Source organism: Myotis daubentonii, chromosome 12 (genome assembly GCF_963259705.1).
Source record: "Myotis daubentonii chromosome 12, mMyoDau2.1, whole genome shotgun sequence".
NCBI lineage: Eukaryota > Metazoa > Chordata > Mammalia > Chiroptera > Vespertilionidae > Myotis > Myotis daubentonii.
Genome location: NC_081851.1, coordinates 33,302,235 through 33,320,387, shown reverse-complemented (window position 1 = coordinate 33,320,387; position 18,153 = coordinate 33,302,235). Strand labels below are relative to the sequence as shown.

The 18,153-nt window shown below is 37.8% G+C and overlaps 1 pseudogene; it reads left to right on the top strand.

Moving 5' to 3' along the window:
• The first annotated feature begins 8,303 nt into the window (after positions 1-8,303).
• Positions 8,304-17,532, top strand: LOC132213953 (small ribosomal subunit protein mS33-like; annotated as a pseudogene).
• Positions 17,533-18,153: the final 621 nt, after the last annotated feature.

The following is an 18,153-nucleotide window of genomic DNA, read 5'->3' as shown; positions in this document are numbered from 1 at the left end:
ATATACACTTGAAATTCATTAGCAAATAGACCTTACATAAAGCTTAGGCATTAGATGAAGTCACCTCATAAATGTGTGTCCATGGAGAAATGAATGGGTAGGGAACTCCTTTCATCCATCAGTTCGAGTTGCTATCACACAATACTACAGACTGGGCTGCTTACAAAAAGACATTTATTTCTCACAATTTTAGAGGCGGGACGTCTCTGGCTGACTTGGTGTCTGGCGAGAGAGCCCACTACCTGGTTCAGAGATGGCTGTCTTTCCCCTTTGTCCTCACCTGGTGGAAGTGGTGAGAACTCTCTGGGGTCTCTTTTATTAGGACAATAACTTCAATCTTGAGGAATCCACTCTCATGACCTAATCACTCCCAAAGGCTCCACCTTCAAGAATTATTTATTGAAGAGTAGGAATCAACATACGAATTTTGAGGGGACACAGCATTCAGTCCACCACTGGAACTTGGCTCAGTTATACTCCAACCTTGGATTTTTTTTTAAGCAGAGAAGTAGCTGCAAAGAAGACTGAACAGGATAACATCATGAAAAGGTGAGAGGAGAGGAAAGAGTCAACTGTGTCTTAGGCTGCAGTATTGTTAGAAGAGTAAGTGGTTCTTTAGCTTAGAATCATGAATGTCTTGTCCTTTGACAAAATCAATTTCATTTGAGAGGTAGAAGCAGATTTTAATTAAAGCTGACTGAATGTATGATGCAGATTTCCCCTATTTATATATATCTCTTAGCCATTTCAGTTAGGATTTAGGAGATGAATAAACATCTATGCTCCAGCCTTCATTTAAATTTACGATGAAACAAGGGATTTAAAACGGCTTAACAGGGCAGCATAATAGCACTGGGAAGCTCTATTTGTTAATATTCTATAGATTTATTTTTCTAAATAAAAATGATTTGGAATTTGGTTGTTTTTTTTTCTCTTTCTTTTCAAAAATGCTGTTACTTCAGTGGATGCTAAGGTTAAATGAATCTACATGAATTCCCTTAGGTTTTACTCCTCTTGTCTGGAAATATGGCTGTGGACATTTCCAGACTTGTACTTAAAATAAAACTACAATTTCAGAAAAATCTCATTATGTGGGATATGTCCATCAAACAATTTTCTTGTCACTAAGTACTCCATAAATACACTTAATAGGCAACATTGTAATAATAACAGTAGCAAACCTAGCACAAAACTGGTTATTTATGCACTTAGCTTGCAAAAATGTTTTCTATTAGATTTCTCTCTTCCTGAAGAAAGAGCTAATAAAAAATCCCTATTACTATTTGCAGTGTAGTCTTTGCTGATAATAATGTTCCTACCTTGAATATCTCTCTCAATTGGTAAATAAGCTCAAATGGAATTTTCACAACTCTTATAGTAACATATTCTTTTATGGCATTTTTGACAAAAGCTTTGCCAAAAGCTTGTGTTATGGATTTCTAGCTGAGAAGACAATAGAGACACAGAAAGTAGTAACAAACATGCCTTCACTGTTGATAATGGCTTAAAAAGTGTACTATATTCTTTTGAATATAGGTTATGTGTGTAAATACTGTAGTTCAGAAGGCAGCATTAGAAATGGCTGTGATTCAGGACAACGGAAGTGGGATGATTTCTGTAAACAAACAAAAAACTTAACAAGAATTTTTCTTTTTGGGGGAAGATTGGTATCACAGCAGATAAAACCTATCATGTTGTAAACATTGAAGGTGCTGGATGACAACTTCCCCATATCATTTATTTTGAATGTTTCCCAGGGAATTGTAAATTTCATGGGTCATGAAAATTGTCAAAACCAACTCGATTATAAAGCAATTTCAGCAGTAGAGGACAGAGTCAAGAGCCCAGAAACATATCAGAAAACCTCCAAACAGCAGAGCAAATGTCATAAGCATTACCTGTTCACCATTCAGGTGTTGATTGCATATCTACTATGTGACTATCAGTGTGCTTGGTGCTGAGAAGATGACTCATCAGAGATGTTTTTTCTCAGGGATCCCATCAGTAGGGACAGTGGAAAATATATGTTAATATAATTGCAAATACTCCCTCAGGAAAAGGTAGTACATTTATTTACACAATATTCATGTAAGAGTTTTAGATATCACTCTGAAGCTATTTTCCTCTTAAACTACTTATATTGTTATATGAGGAGAAAGTGACAAAATCCATTTGAGATTTTTAGAAATGAGGTTTCATAGAAATAGCATTTACAATAGAAATGAGTCAAGGAAAGATATTCTTTGACTTTTTTTCACTTAAAGAGATATAATAGAAATAAAATAAGTTGCACATATTTCAAGTCTTAGATTTGATCCGTTTTTGATAGATTAATATTACTAAAGTCAAGATAATGAACATGCCATTGCCCACCCAAATTCCTCAGACCCCTGGGCCATCTCAACTTTCCCCATGTACTCCATCCTCAAGCAACCACTGGTTTATATACTATCAATATGGACTAGTTTCCATTACAACCTTTTTTTTTTTTTCTATAAATGGTGTCATAAAGTAAACACTAATTTTTATCTTGCTTCTTTAACTCAGAATGATTCTGAGACTTATCCATGTTATTGCATGTATCAATAATGCATTCTATTTTGCAGTTAAGTAGTAAGTGGTAAGTCCATTATAGATATGCCACAATTTGTTTCTCTATTTACTTATTAGAAGATATTTAGGCTGTTTCCAGTTTTTGCTAAACTGCTATGAACATAAGATTTCTCTTGGGTAAATACCTAGAAATATAATAACTGGCTAGTATACATGAACTTATTATAAAACCAACAAACCATTATCCAAAGTGGCCATATCATTTTGTATTCCTAATAGCAATGCATGCATATTCTAGTTACTCCACACCCTTACCAACACTTGGTCAGTTTTTTTTTTTCATTCTAATAGCTGTGTAGTTATTTATCATGTAGTTTTAATTTGTATCTCCCTGATGATTAATAATGTTCTGCATTTTTAAGTGTTTTGGTTATTTGTTATATATTTGTTCATTAAATATTTGTCCAATAATGTTATAATAACTTTATATAGGGACATATGGTAACTAAATGTATGGTGGGAATCATTTTGCAACCTATATAAATATCAAGTCACTGTTATGTACACCTGAAACTAATAAGATATTGTACGTCAATTGTATGTCAATTTAAAAAGAAACTTGTCATAAAGAAAAATTCTTTTGAACTAAAGGAAAAATTATTCTAAAATGGAGAGAGCACTGTTCTTTTAAAAAAGCTTAATCCAGAATAATTAACATTGATATGTGGCCTGGCAAATTATTAAATTACTAGGGGCCTGGTGCATGAAATTCGTGCACTGGGTGTGTGTGTGGGGGGAGTGTCCCTCAGCCCAGCCTGCCCCCTCTCACATACTGGGAGCCCTCAGGCGTTGACCCCAGCCCAGGCCTGACAGAGGCATCAGGCCTGGGCTGGGGGCAGAACCAGTGATGGGGGGAAATGAGGGTCCCCTGCTGGACGGGAGAGCGGGTTGGGGGCGAGTCGCCCTGCCGGCCTGCGTGATCGGGTCCCGGGCGACCACCGGCACTCACGCCCCCAACCCACTCTCCCAGGTTGGCGGCGTGAGTGCAGGCGGACGCTGCAGCCACCTCGCCGGCCCCGCGTGATCGGGTCCCGGGCGACCGCCGCAGCCACCCCACCAGCTCGCATCCAGGTTTGCCGGCTGGATCGGGTCCTGGGCGACCACTGGCACTCACGCCGCCAACCTACTCTTGCGGGTTGGTGGCTTGAGTGTGGGCGGACGCCGCAGCCGCCTCGCCGGCCTGCGTCCAGGTCTACCGGCGGGATCAGGTCCCAGGCGACTGCTGGCACTCACACCCCCAACCCGCTCTCTGATGGTGCTGTACCATCCTGCCTGCAATATGCAAATTAGCCGCCATCTTTTTTGGCGGATAACTGCCATCTCAGTTGGCAGTTAATTTGCATATCTCACTGATTAGCCAATGAAAAAGGTATTGGTCGTACGCCAATTACCATTTTCCTCTTTTATTAGTATAGGATGAGGAACAAAAAAAGTACTCATGTATTCAGGTACTAAGTCCCATTATCTGCAAGGATGAAAATTTGTGGCTGGTTTTAGACTTCTCCACTACAACTTAAATGTCAGGAAACAAAGAAAATGATGTCTATAAAATTACCTAGAAAATAAATGTGACTCAATAATACTATATCCCGCTGATACACATTTCAAATATGAATAAAAGGGAGAGGCATCCTTAAACATTACAGAACTTAAGGAAAATAATATTCAGTGACTCTTCTTGGAATTTTTTGCCAGTAGCCAAATGCAGCTAATTCAGCATTCAATCAAAATGCAAAACCCCGAAAAGGAGAAACTGTGGTAGAGTGAGTGATAATGAGCTTTTAACTAATTTACACACAGAATTAAGAGTATGCACATGTGATAATTGAGATTATAGAACAAAATATAGTTCTATTATACCTTGACAATGTAAAACATAATATTAATAGTAATATTTGGCAGGAGAAGAGGTGGAAATGTATGAGCACTAATTAGCTCATCTATTTTTTGGTGGTCTCATCTAATCCTTTGATTTATTTTTTTGTAGTTTTATGGAAAAATAATTGACATACATCACTGTATAAGTTTAAGGTGTACAGCAGGATTGTTTGATTTATATACTTTGTTAAATGATTATCCTACAATAGGTTTAGTTAATATCTATCATTTCATATAGATACAAGGAAATGAAAAATATTCTCTTTGTGATGAGAACTCTTAGGATCTGCTTTCTTAACGACTCTCTTATACATCATACAGCAGTGTTCATTATAGTCATCACAGTTCTAGTACTTATTTATCTCTTTTGACCACCTTCCTGCAATTCTCCTGCACCCACCTCCTGCCTTTGGTAACCACCAATGAAGTAATCCTATATAATGAAAGTGTAGTATGCAAACTGTTTCCTTGACCAGGAGTTCTTCCAGGAGTTTGACCAGGGGGCAGGGCCAGCTGGGGGAAGGGAGGGAGTACCTGGCCAGCAGCTCCCAGAACGACCAGAACGACCAAAATGACTGGAGCGACCGGTCACTATGATGCACCCGGTGGCAGCCAACTGGCCCAATGGGGGCCCCAATTGGGCCCCCAATCTTCCCCCGGCTGGCCTGCCCCTGATCGACCTCCCACCCCAATCAGAGGTGGGGCCAGTCGGCCAACATCCCACTTCCCCTCCCCCCCACTGGCCCAGCCCTGATTTGCCCCCATCGGGGTGGGCCTGCCAGACCCCAGCCATGCACAAATTCATGCACCAGGCCTCTAGTAATGATATAAAGAGCAACAGATATGGGGAGAAAGAAGTTAATCAGAATGTCAAAGAAAGCCTCTAAAGGAAAGCTTACTATGTAAATGCCTAACATACTTTTACAAATAATAAGGCCGCCACTCTCTTGATATTTTTAAGAGGTATTGTGTTTTGATATAAAGATATACAGTATTTTAAAAAATAAATCATTGAATCATTCATTTTTACCTCAGATTCACTGCATTTTTATATTAAGTTCAACTAAAATTGTAATAAATACTATTTATTAAAAATATGGAAGAGAAAAGGATACCAATAAAATATTTCTACCTACTCATTTACTATGAAAATCTGTTAATTTATCTATTGTTCTAGTTGTGACAGAGTTCCGAGCTATCTCTCACAGAGATTATTAGGACTATTGTTCACCTATTTTACATATTTTTAATTTACTTTTAGAGAGAAAGAGAGGAAGGGAGAGGGAGAGAGATAGAAACATCAAACATCAATTGACTGCCTTCCACATGCCCCAGGGACCAAAAATCAACCCAGGCATGTGTCCTGACTGGGAATTGAATCAGTGACTTTTTAAAAAAAAATATGTATATTTTTTTATTATTGATTTCAGAGAGGAAGGGAGCGGGAGAGAGAGAGATTGAAGCATCAATGATGAGAGAGAATAATTAATCTGCTGCCTCCTGCACACCCCATACTGGGGATCAAGCCTTCAACCTAGGCATGTGCCCTGACTGGGAATTGAACTGTGACCTTCTGGTTCATAGGTCGATGCTCAACCACTGAGCCACGCCAGCCGGGTGAACCAGTGACCTTTTGATGTATGGGACCCTGCCAAACCAACTGAGCTGCACCTGCCAGCACTTGTTCAACTATTTTAAAGCTGTGGTTATGGGTTGTGCCACAATCTCTTAAAACTAAGCAATTTTAGAAACAAAAGATTTATTCCATTATCCACACTCCTTGACAAAACATTTTCTAACTCTTTCTGGTTTACTAAACATGCTATATTGCTGCAAGCATTTGCTGTCCAGATAGCTGATTTCATCCGGTATTTTCCTATCTTTATTCATCAAGGTTAAACTTGCATGGTTTGTTTGTGAGGGAAAATGGATATTTCTCTTAGATATAAATTGGTATGTTTTTCCAGGAAAATAAGTTTGAGGAAAGCAATTGACAGAACTTTTGAGCTCAATTGTCTTATTCTTGAACCAGTTTCATATTCATAAAAGATTTGGCTCTAACTTGAAACAGAAAGTGGCAAATAGAAACATAATGATAGAGAAAAACGCTCATCTTAGGATGAATTCTAAATAGCAAAACAATTATTGTCGAGTAAAAACTTACTTTGACCTGTATGAAATGCTTTGTATTTCCTGTGCTAAGCAACCTTAAAAATCGATGTCTTTTGTATAGGATCACTCAGTGAAATCGGTGTTCAATAAAAATTCTGGGTGTTTCCATACACTTTATTTTCATCATGAACAAAACCTGGTGACTGTTTCCTAAGAGAAGAAAGACTAGATCATGGACTATGAAGTATCAGTGGGTTTGATTAGCAGTTGAATGTTGGCATTAGCCTATTCAAAAAGGTTAAAATGCATGGATGTACTTGGAAAATATTGTGCTAAGTGAAATAAGCCAATCTGAGGAAGACAAATATAACATGATCTGAGTTATTTGTAGAATCTAACGAGCAGAATGAATTGACCAACAAAATAAGGCCCCGAAGCGTGGAGGGATGGAACAGACTGACATTCTTTGATGTGGGGTTGGGGAATGAGAAGAAATAAACCAAAGAACTTATATACTTATAGTCATAGCCCATGGACATGAGAAATAGGCTAGTGAAGACATGGGGGTGGTGGGTAGGGGCTGGGAGAGTAAAGTTAAGGTAGTGGGGAGGGGAGATATCTGTAATACTATCAAAAATAAAAACAGTATTAAAATTTTTTAAAATGAAAACAAAATATAAGTCAAAAGCTAAGATGCATTTTGTTGTTCCTGAATACCTTTGAAGAAAAATTAAAAATTGCACAATATGCTGAGAAATAATAATGGCAGGGAAGGTTCCAATAAAAAATAGTCAATAATAAGTATGACAAGGAAAGCTGGGGAAAATTCTGTATCACTAAGTTGGTCCCTTTGAATTCCCAACGTGGTGAAATAATAGTATGTAGGTAGATAGGCTTTGTGTCCTGTTTGGATGGATTTTTATGGTTCTAAGGCTTACAGAGCTGGTCCTGCAATAACAAAAAATCATTATCATCAGTTAGTGGGGAAATGAGTGCTCCACAAATGGTATATTGACGCTGTTGAGGTTATAGGCTGTCAATGTTTATTGCCCCTATTTTGTACCCAAATGTGGAGCCCATTTACATTTGTGTTAGATTTATAATTTAATTGTTCCAATCCGGGTTGGCAGACATGTCTTAGCTATGTCATCAAATGGACATGCTGGTACTTCCTACTCTCCAGTCCTCCTGTGCCCTCAGTCTAGATTCTAGACTCTAGAACTTGGGATCTCACATCTGAGGGAAAACTTGGATTTTGTAACTGATCGACTGACCCAGAATCTGAGTGAAGAGAGAATAAAAGAGACTAAAGCACCAGTGCTTATGGACTTTTAATGGATTGACTTCATCTGATTAAAAGTTATAAATCAAAGATGTCATCCCTTTATCAGGTAGCTTACTTCTTTTCTGTGAGCAGAAGTAAAAAATGCCTAAGAGATAACAGTCATCTTAGCTCTCCTTGGAAACACAAGGAGTAGGAACTAAGTGTTACCCCTCATAACAAATAACTTGCCCATATATTTTATCGTCTAATTTAATTTAAAAACATTATTTGAAACCATAGCATGCATTTATATTAGAATCTCAGATGCTAAGACCCACGCCACACATACATACTTTCTTATTAAAATATGTTTAAAAGAAAATAATAAGACAAATGTATCTCAATTGGCAAAATTCAAAGAAAAAGTACATGGACAATGAATAGCTTAAAACTAGAGGTAACAAGAATATCTGCTCTATATGGGTATGTCAGCTTTTCTAAAAGTGTCTTGGTCCAATTTTATTATTCTCTATGGTTATAGCTTCAGTTCTGGAAAACGCTTTTTTTTTCATAATGTGACACATTTTTCAGTTGCAACTCATAACAATTAAATAGCTTGTCAATAGAAAAGTCATAAACAAGGAATGACGGTTCATTCTTATGTTATTAGGATATGAGCCACCACATCGGTTGATTCTGCAATTTTTGTCAGTCTAAGTGACATTGGATCTACCCAACTTTTAGAATGTGTTAACTTGGTAACTTAAAAAACTGGGCTTGTGTTTTCCAACCAGTATTTCTTTTTATAAAGGCATTTGTTGAACTAGACAGCTTCAACCCTTTCGAGGCAAGATGGGCATTAATGCAACAGTTGCTCAGAAAAAAGGAGTCTGAGAAATGAAGGGTGGAGACACAAAGAAAAGTGTCAGAAATCTTACATCACAAGACAATGGAGACAAACTGGCAACAGTCTTAAGGGTCTTTTGAATAAAAGGTGTCTTTCTTGCCCTTGGCTGAATTTAATGGGTTCGACTGCATATACATTTGCCCTGCCTTGTTTCAGAGAGACAGAAAATTAATCCTATGTGTCAATTGAACCTTTTGGAGAAGGGCAGTGTTAGTGCAATGATCAGGAATTAAATTTGATACAATAATATTGAGTAATGCTTTTGGTTTTCAGAGGTAATTTTTATTATTTATTATTTATAGTGGCTGGACCAGTGTTTGGTATTTATGCAACTATAATAATCTATAATAATAAAAGCATAATATGCAAATCGACCGAACAGCAGAACCACTGTCCAGACGACCATGCTATGACATGCACTGGTGCCAGGCCAGCCAAGGTGGGGAGCCCTGCCATCACCCCATGATCACCCTGCAGAGCGAGGCCCAGGCCACCAGCCAGTGGGGAGATCAATCAGGGGGGCTCTGCGATTGCCCCAAAGAGGGAGGCCCAGGCTACCGGCAGGTGGTGCTGTGGAAGGTGGGCGGGGCCTTTCTCTGCTGGGAGATCTATTGCAGGGTTCCCGGACTGTGAGAGGGTGCAGGCCGGGCTCAGGGAACCCCCCCACCCCCGCTCCCCACTGAGTGCATGAATTTTGTGCACCGGGCCTCTATTATTAAATAAACAAATACATTAATGAATGAATACAAAACAGTATCAATACCCTTCCATGATCTATCCTATAGGGAAAGTGCAACTATTTTTTTGTTTCCAGTGGATTTATGAATGAACAATTCCAACCACAAGAGGCTCCATCTGTTCTTGAAAATTCTGGGCAAATAAGCATTTTCTCCCTGCCGGTTCATTAACTATAACACTTTTTCTCATAGATCCCCAAACCATTTGGTCATGTCCGGCTAGTTAAGTCTTTTGTCAAACTGTGGTTCATTTGCCTCTCATTGCTAAAAGAGCTAAAGCATCTATTATTTACAGTGCTCAGCAGTGTGCTTAGTTTAATACCAAAGATTCTTAGAAGCAGGACTGTGATTTTGGTCCAGGTGTTTCCCTTGCAAACAAAATCCTTGATCATCTTCCATTGCACCCTTCACAGGGACTCACAGCACAGTTCTAACCAGTAACCGGCCATTGTGATGATTTGAGGGAAGCTCACTGACAATATTGTGATTTCAAAGTATGGGAACAAAGTTCTGATGATTCTGATCATTGGCTTGGAGAGCAATTTTTAGACTCCAAATGTAAGGGCATATTAAACATTGATTTCAACTTAATAGTTTGATGGGTACCTCTTCTTTCCTTTCAGTTACACAATTACTAAAATGTTTATTGTAAACAATGTTTTAAATACAACCAAACCCAAAATTTTGAACTTGAGTACAAATGATTGAGCTGGTAATGCAACGGTATCATATTAGCTCATTAGAAGTATTTCAGTAGATGTATACATACAGATAGAGATGTAGATATAGATATGGCTAAATATATGACAAAATTATTCTCTTGGCAGTGTTCCAGAATGTTTAATACACATGTTCCCCCTCATGCTGGGATTTATCACTCTTTTTATTATTTTCTAATCATAAAAGATAAGACTGTCATCTTATTTTTAAAATGTGTATTTCTATGATTGCTAATTAGAGTAAATATTTACAACATTTACAACATCCATTTTTTTATTTTTGAATTGCCTTTTATATTTTTAGATTGCTTCATCAAGGTCATGTTGTCTTTCAAATTGCTTAAAGCAATTCTTTTAAAAAATATTTTTATTGATTTCAGAGAGGAAGGGAGAGGGAAAGAGAGATAGAAACATCAATGATGAGAGAGAATCCTCAATCGGCTGCCTTCTGCATGCCCCCACTGGATATTGAGCCCACAACTCTGGGCATGTGCTCTTGACCAGAATCAAACCCAGGACCCTTCAGTCTGCAGGCCAACGCTCAACTGAGCCAAACCAGCTAGGGCTTTAAACAATGCTTTATATATTAACAACATTAACCATAAATGCTTCCATTTTCCCTAATTTGTTTAAAGGTGGTTTTGATAAACAAATATTTTAAATTCTTATGTAGTAAAATTCAATAATACTTTTTTATTTCTACATTTATATAAATTGCAAAGACCTCACCTACCCAGAAGAACACAAGTATTAAATTACTTTATTTCTGTTTTGCCTTTTAATTATTTCATTTAAACCTTTGTGCATATGAAATTTATTTTGAGGTAATATGTGATATAGGATCCAAATTTATATTTTTTCACATCATTTGTTGAATAATGATTTTAACAAAAATTTGAAATATTTTACCAATGAAAATGTTTATGCATACTTGGATCTGTTTATGGACTTTCTATTCTATTTAATTAATTAATTTTGTAAAAGTTGTATAATTCTAACACCTATTGAATTTTCAGAAACATTTTAATTTCTAATGTGAAAAATGCTATTGTATTACTCTCCTTTATAGTTTTTCTATGATAAAATTAAAGTGTTAAGCCTGGCTAAATATTTGAGCATCAACCTATAAATCAGGAGGTCACAATTTGATTCCTGGTCAGGGCACATGCCTGAGTTGTGGGCTCGATCCCCAACAGGGGGCATGCAGGAGGCAGCCAATCAATGATTCTCTTTCATCATTGATGTTTTTTTCTCTCTCTCCCTCTCCCTTCTTCTCTGAAATCCATATTAAAATTATAGCAGCAAGAGTCACTATAGTCATTAAAATAACAATAGCTAGTGTACTTTGGAGTCTTTCATAGAAATTTATGTTCCTTTCATTTATACAAATCTCTAAATGCCATTCAATAATATTATTGTTTTTGCATAAATTCTTTTCAAATAATAGGAATGATTTATTTTTGTGAATAGAAACTTTTTCTCATTGTCTTTTCAAACAATTTTTGCTATTATGTAGGAAACACTAATTTGTGTATCCTATATAATAAAACCCTAATATGCAAATCGACCAAATGGCGGAACCACTGTAAGAATGACTGGTAGCTATGATATGCAGTGACCACCAGGGGGCAGATGCTCAATGCAGGAGCATCTGCCCCCTGAGAGGGAGGCGAATGGCGATGGTGATCAGGGGGCGGGTCCAGCAAGCAGGAGGCGCCAGGCTGCCAGCCAAGGTGGGTCGCCCCACAGATGACCCTGATCACCGGCCGGGCCTAGGGACCCTACCCTATGTTGGGAACAGCCTTTAGGTTTAAAAATTAAAACCTGGCAAGGCCACTCTAACACTGGAAAAACAGGATGATGCAGCGATGACATGCATGGACTCTGGCTTGCACATTTCGTGGTCAGCCCTGATTCTGACACTTATAACTGTGTGACAAAGCCAATTAACTTCTCTCTGCTTCAGTTTTTCCACCCATAAGATGGGGGGAAAAGGTACTACTGCCTCAGAAGGATCATGGTATGTACTACTTTTTATAATCAGGGCAAAAAAATGAAGCTGCCCATACAACAGCAAGATGCCTTTCACCTGTATGAAAAGTATGGTCACTGGTGCATGCACTGTTTGGATTGTGAGAGGGATGTCCGACTGCTGGTTTAGGCCCGACATCCCCCGAGGGGTCCCAGATTGGGAGAGGACGCAGGCCAGGCTGAGGACTCCCCCACCCCCGTGCATGAATTTCATGCACTGGGCCTCTAGTTTAGTTTATAATTGGCCATCTCATTGAAATTTCTTATTCAAATCATTTGAAAAGAAACTATTCTCTGGAGAGACTGTTATATTCTTTGTAAACATAATGATTTTTTTTGTATCTTTCTTACCAGCATTTATTTGGTAATGTGTTTGCTTTTTGTTTGTTTGCTTTTGTGTTTGCTGTATTATATTGCTACACTTCCAGAATAATGGTGGAAAACTGGCAGTGATAAAAAGCATTCTTTTGTTTAGAGTAATTACATTAAAAAGTTCCCAAAATCCAGCAACAAATAAAACAAGACCAAGTAGATTTAATTCAGGAATGCCAAAATGTTCTTATGTCAGAAAACCTATTATTTTGAATAATCATATTGATAGGTCAAATAATAAAATTACTGCAGTAATTTGTAAAGAATGCTTTGGAGAAATTCAATATCCTGTTCTAAACTCCTAATAAACTAGCAATAAAACATGAGCTGAAACAAATAGTCTGTAGGATGCTTAAAGATAAACATTAAATTAGAGTGGACCCATACTCGAAGTTTCAACTTCCTATCTGTGGGTCCTTTACTCAGTTGGTTGTTCTGTAATTTAGTTGTAATTCTGGTTTGGTCCTGGGAGGAGGTGAGTGTGTAAATTTCACCCACTCCTCTGCCATGCCAGCTTGGATCTCCTTTCTGTGAGTCCATTGAAGTCATGAATGAACATCAGAGAGTCTATATACTAGTGAAAGTAAATGTAAAAGTAAGTGTGTATACGTACACATTTTTTTTGTAGATTTAGAGTTTCAGGAGATTACCTCTGACCAAATTTTCTAGTAGATCCTAAGCAAAGTGTTTAAAAATAAATGAAGAGAAAAAAAAGAGACATACTAGAATGTCTTCCATTACTATTTTTTAAAAAGTATTATTCTTGTTTGAAAGGGCACTACAAATAGACAAAAAAATTAAATTATATGATTTTTACACATTTTCTTCAGGGAGATCAGGTACATTTAAGGATAAAATGAATAGACTGCAAATATGTCCAATTTTCATAAATAGTCTTCCCTTATGCTGGGTTTTAGATAGAAGTTTGAAAGCAGATCATCAAAGATTATCTTTTATGAAGAAAATTTGAAGTGTGGCATTCTCTGAATTTATCAGTGAACAAAGATGACTTATGTTTTAACAATGATAGGAGCAGTGGTAAATAGTCCTTTCGTAAAATATTAGACAATAAAACCAGGGGTCTTGTGTTAGATTTCTTCCAGTGGAGACCAGAAAGAACCATTGCTTTTCTGGAATTATCTAAAAGTAACATTAAACCTATTGTATCTATGGAATGTTGACTTAGAAATCAATGGGTACATGCACAAAGGTCTATTTATCTATATCAAATTACACATTAATTGCTTTGTGTAAAAACTGATGCATACCAAAGGCACAGAGATCTTTTCATACCACTACTAATAAAGATAAAGTGTTTCACTCACCATGCAGTGAGTGGATTTATTGAGTGCCTGCTTTCTAAGCTCTGTCAGCGGCTAAGTCATCTTTTGTGTATCTTCACAGTTTCAAAGTCCTTTTATATAAACCATCATCCTTAGCTTCAGATGAATTTACATCTCTGCAAAAGGTTCTCTATGAATTTGAATTAAACAAATCACACAGAAAATGTTTCAGTGTCTTCACAAAGCTGCTTTCTGGTGAAGGTTTACAATCTGCCCCCCTCGCTCATGCACCTCTAGAGTCAACTGCTCGCCCTGAGATGATTCCTCTGTGCTTGTGGGCCAACCCATCCTCCGAGAAGACTGTGTCTGGAACGGCCAGGTTTTATCAAGTCACACATCCCTTCATTCTCCATTCCTGATAGTAAATCTCACTTTAGTCCTCTCATCAGAAAGAACCCCAAAACAGGTGTCTGCGAAAATTCTTCATGCTATGTCTATTCTAGAGGAGTTTCTGGGTCCTACTTTAGTTCCAAAACATCCTTGGGTATTGGCTTCAGACTTCAGGTAAGATAAGAGGCCTTTTCTTTATAAGATCATTCCTAGTGTGCTGATTCTCCAACAGTGAGGAAATAAGTTGTTTAGTGTTTTCTGATGATGAGTAGTCTTACATTGTTTTTATTTCACCTTGTTAAATCACCATCTTACAGAGAGGCCCTCAGTGACCATATCTACCACATCATAGGAGCAAAATCATTCTAAGTATTTTAAGTACCATTACTTATTGCTTTTGCCACCACATAATATTGCCACAACTTTGTCTTTGCTGTCATGCTTTAAGTGCCATATATATTTGAATTGTTGCCATTTCTTAGGGTGCAGCCATATAATCTATATGTAGTACAGCTAGCAGCTCATACTAAAAGGCTTGTTTGGAAAGGCCTATAACCCAAATTACAAATCAAATCACTCGAGGGAAATTCTTCTGAAAGCAGACTGTCAGGTAGAGTTTAGTGGTGGGATATGGAAGAGTGAGGAGTGATTGCACAGAGGGAAAAACCTCTGTGATACAGACCAGACAATACCTGACCTATTCCATGGGAAGTCTTAGAACATGTCACATTGGACCTTCATTGCAATACTATCCTGGTTAAAGACATCTATGATGCCAACATTAACTTTTGGTTGGTAGGAGGTGATGGGGGAGGTGAGATAGATGGCATAAAACTTATGCAAATAAAAATATAGCTATTATTTCAAGATTGAATCCCTGCCTTTGTATCCCATATTCTTCAGTAAATGATGATGGATGAATGTATTATTTAGCTTGATAGTTGTTACATTTATTTCAGTCTAGTTCATTTTTCATAAAAGTTTGAAGAAAAATTAGTTGAAACTAACCTAAGAAGCATACTATTTACAAGGGTGACCAGTAGTTCAATACTCTCATCTCCAAATCAATAAAGAATTGATAAAATAGGTAATTATGAGAACACTGTGACCCTAAAGTCAAAGTTATAAAAAGTGTCAATAATGCAAAAGATAAAAGCAGTAGAGGTCCAGAATTAAAAGACTAGCAAACGATAAATTATAATAAAAATAACAATAAAAAAGATTGCAAATATTTGAGTATTTTAAATATAAAACATTTAAATCTATGCATCAATGTGCCTTTTGGAATAAAAGTGGATCAATGAGTAACTAGCATGTACCAATAATTTTTTCTCATGTTGAAGGCAGTAGAATTCAGACCTGCCTCTGGAGAAATACAGTATGCATTCATTTTGTATATTTCACTAAGGCAAATTATAGCATTAACTTTTCACTCAGAACTCCCACTGAGAACAGTACATTTCATAGAAGAAAGAAATAAAGGAAAAAAAAAAAAGAACTGGATGTTTTGAGAAACAAGCAAGAGAATAAAAACAAGGCCGGACAGCACAGTGAGCCATATCCCGTCATCACAGGCATCTTCTGGCCACCATTTGTGCCAACATCAATGGAACCCACTTGGAGCCCTTTCTCAGGGAAAGCTCCTATAAGGGCATGTCTGCAGGGAGGTTTGGGGAGCCTGCCTATTGCTTTCAGGAAGTTTGCACCGTCTTTGTATGACCTGCCTAAAACGAAAGCTATCTAATTATGTAGTCAAATGTTTGGGTTAAATGCCTCACTCCTTGTTCTAGTTATCACCCAGCTCAAAGGCAAGAGCTTCACTGTCATGTGTTTCCCTCCACGTCCTGCGTGGTTCAGGGTTCGGGTCTGGAAGAGGAGCCGCACAACAAATGAAAAAGAAAAGACACGAGATAATTTGGGAATATTGGGGGACCAGGCCAGCAAGTCCAACTCAAGAGGAAGGACTTCCACTGTGCTCAGGCCTCACCAAGCTTTTTACAGTGAGTGGTAAACAAGGTAGTGGTTACCATAGTTACACAGTTCTTGTGAGTTTCACTTGTTTTGACCATGGTTACACTTCCTGCACTTCCTCAGCCCATTAGCTTCCCAGATAAGATCTAGGGAGTGTTATAAGGTCAAGCCTAATTATGCTAAGAGGACTGGGCCCTCTAAGCTAGGACTTGTGACTTTGCCAACAGGTCAGTCCAGAGGCTTAACCCTATATCAGTTTCCCACACTTTTTATAAAGAGCAGGGAGAACAGGATTAACTTCCCCTCTCAAACTTTCATAGATGAAAAAATAAAACACAGACCTGGGCACTTAACTGTGGTGTTTACCTATGTAATTGGTTGCTTTTCTTAATATAAGTTCACTCACCTAACAAACACCCTCTGAGAAAATAGGAAAATTTGTAGTCACTAAAATGTAGATTTTTGTACACTAGAAGGTTTAGTTAAAAAAAAAATTGTTATTGAATTTCAAATTGGTCAGAGATTAAATTGAAAAAAGTTTTAATTGAAAAACTAATATGCAATTAAATTATTTCTTATATGTCCTGATGCAAATTGAGGTAGTAATACCTTTAGGGCTCTTTCTCACATGCGAATAAACATTCCAGCTTCTGTGAATATATCCAAGGGCAGGCTGTACTTTAAATTCCAACCTTCAGCTTAGTAGCAGCTTAAATGCTTTCATGCATTGTAATGATCTCCAATTCTTAAAAGTATTCACTTGACCCTGAACATGATTTTACAAAGCTTATATTATATTCTAATTTGTCCAGGAATAGTAGGTTTCTTGTTTGAGCAAATTCTCCACTTTATCCTCATTTTAAAAAATATATATAAATCTGCAATTTTGAATTGGTTTAAACCTACATTTTTGTGAGGTATATACCCTGACTCTCTCTGCTTTATGAGTCCTCATGACATCTCCTGTACCGATGAATGTATCATAAGCTTTTGAAATTGCCAGGCCTACTGATTCCAAATCCACGAAAGTGGTGAAACTGTTCAGTTGAGCAGCCTTTGACCAAGAGGAAGGAGACATTTGAATGGTATCCAAATCACAACACTTATTTTTGCTCTCATGGGGATACTGCATTTTTATGGCCTCTACAGAGATGAGCATCAGGACTTCAAGGATGAGCAGAGACGTCTGAAGAAACTTCATAGAAAGGGGTAACCAAGGAAAGGAGAAGGAAAAAGAGCAGCAAAAAGGAAATAGTGTTGGTCAGTGCGGAGAGAAACTTCCTCCCCAGCAACTGAGAGCAGAAGCAAGAGTATTTATTCTCTTTCCCCATGTTGGATGAGTGTAGGCTTCCTGAGCTGAAGAGCATTTGGAGGAACACACATGCTCGATGTTGAAGTCTGATCCAGTTAAAGTGGGCCTGGTTTCTTGAACACATTCTAATTCTGCAAAGTTATTTTGGCCTTGATTTTGTAATCTGAGATTTACCTCATTCCCTAAAGAAATGAATGCAGACTGGCCGGTGTGGCTCAGTGATTGAACATTGACCCAGGAACTAAGAGTTCATCCGTTGGATTCCTGGTTGCAGGTTCAATCCCCATTGGGGGGCAGGCAGGGGGCATGCAGGAGGCAGCTGATCAATGATGTTGCTCTCTCACTCATCAGTGTTTCTCTCCCTCTCCATTCCTCTCTCTCTAAAAATCAATAAAAACATTTTTAAATGTAAAAAAAGCCGGCAGGCTTGGCTCAGTGGTTGAGCATCAACCTATGAACTAGGCGGTCATGGTTTGATTCCTAGTCAGGGCACATGCCTCGGTTGTGAGCTTGATCCTCAGTGGGGTCATACAAGATGAAGCCAATCAATGATTCCCTCTAATC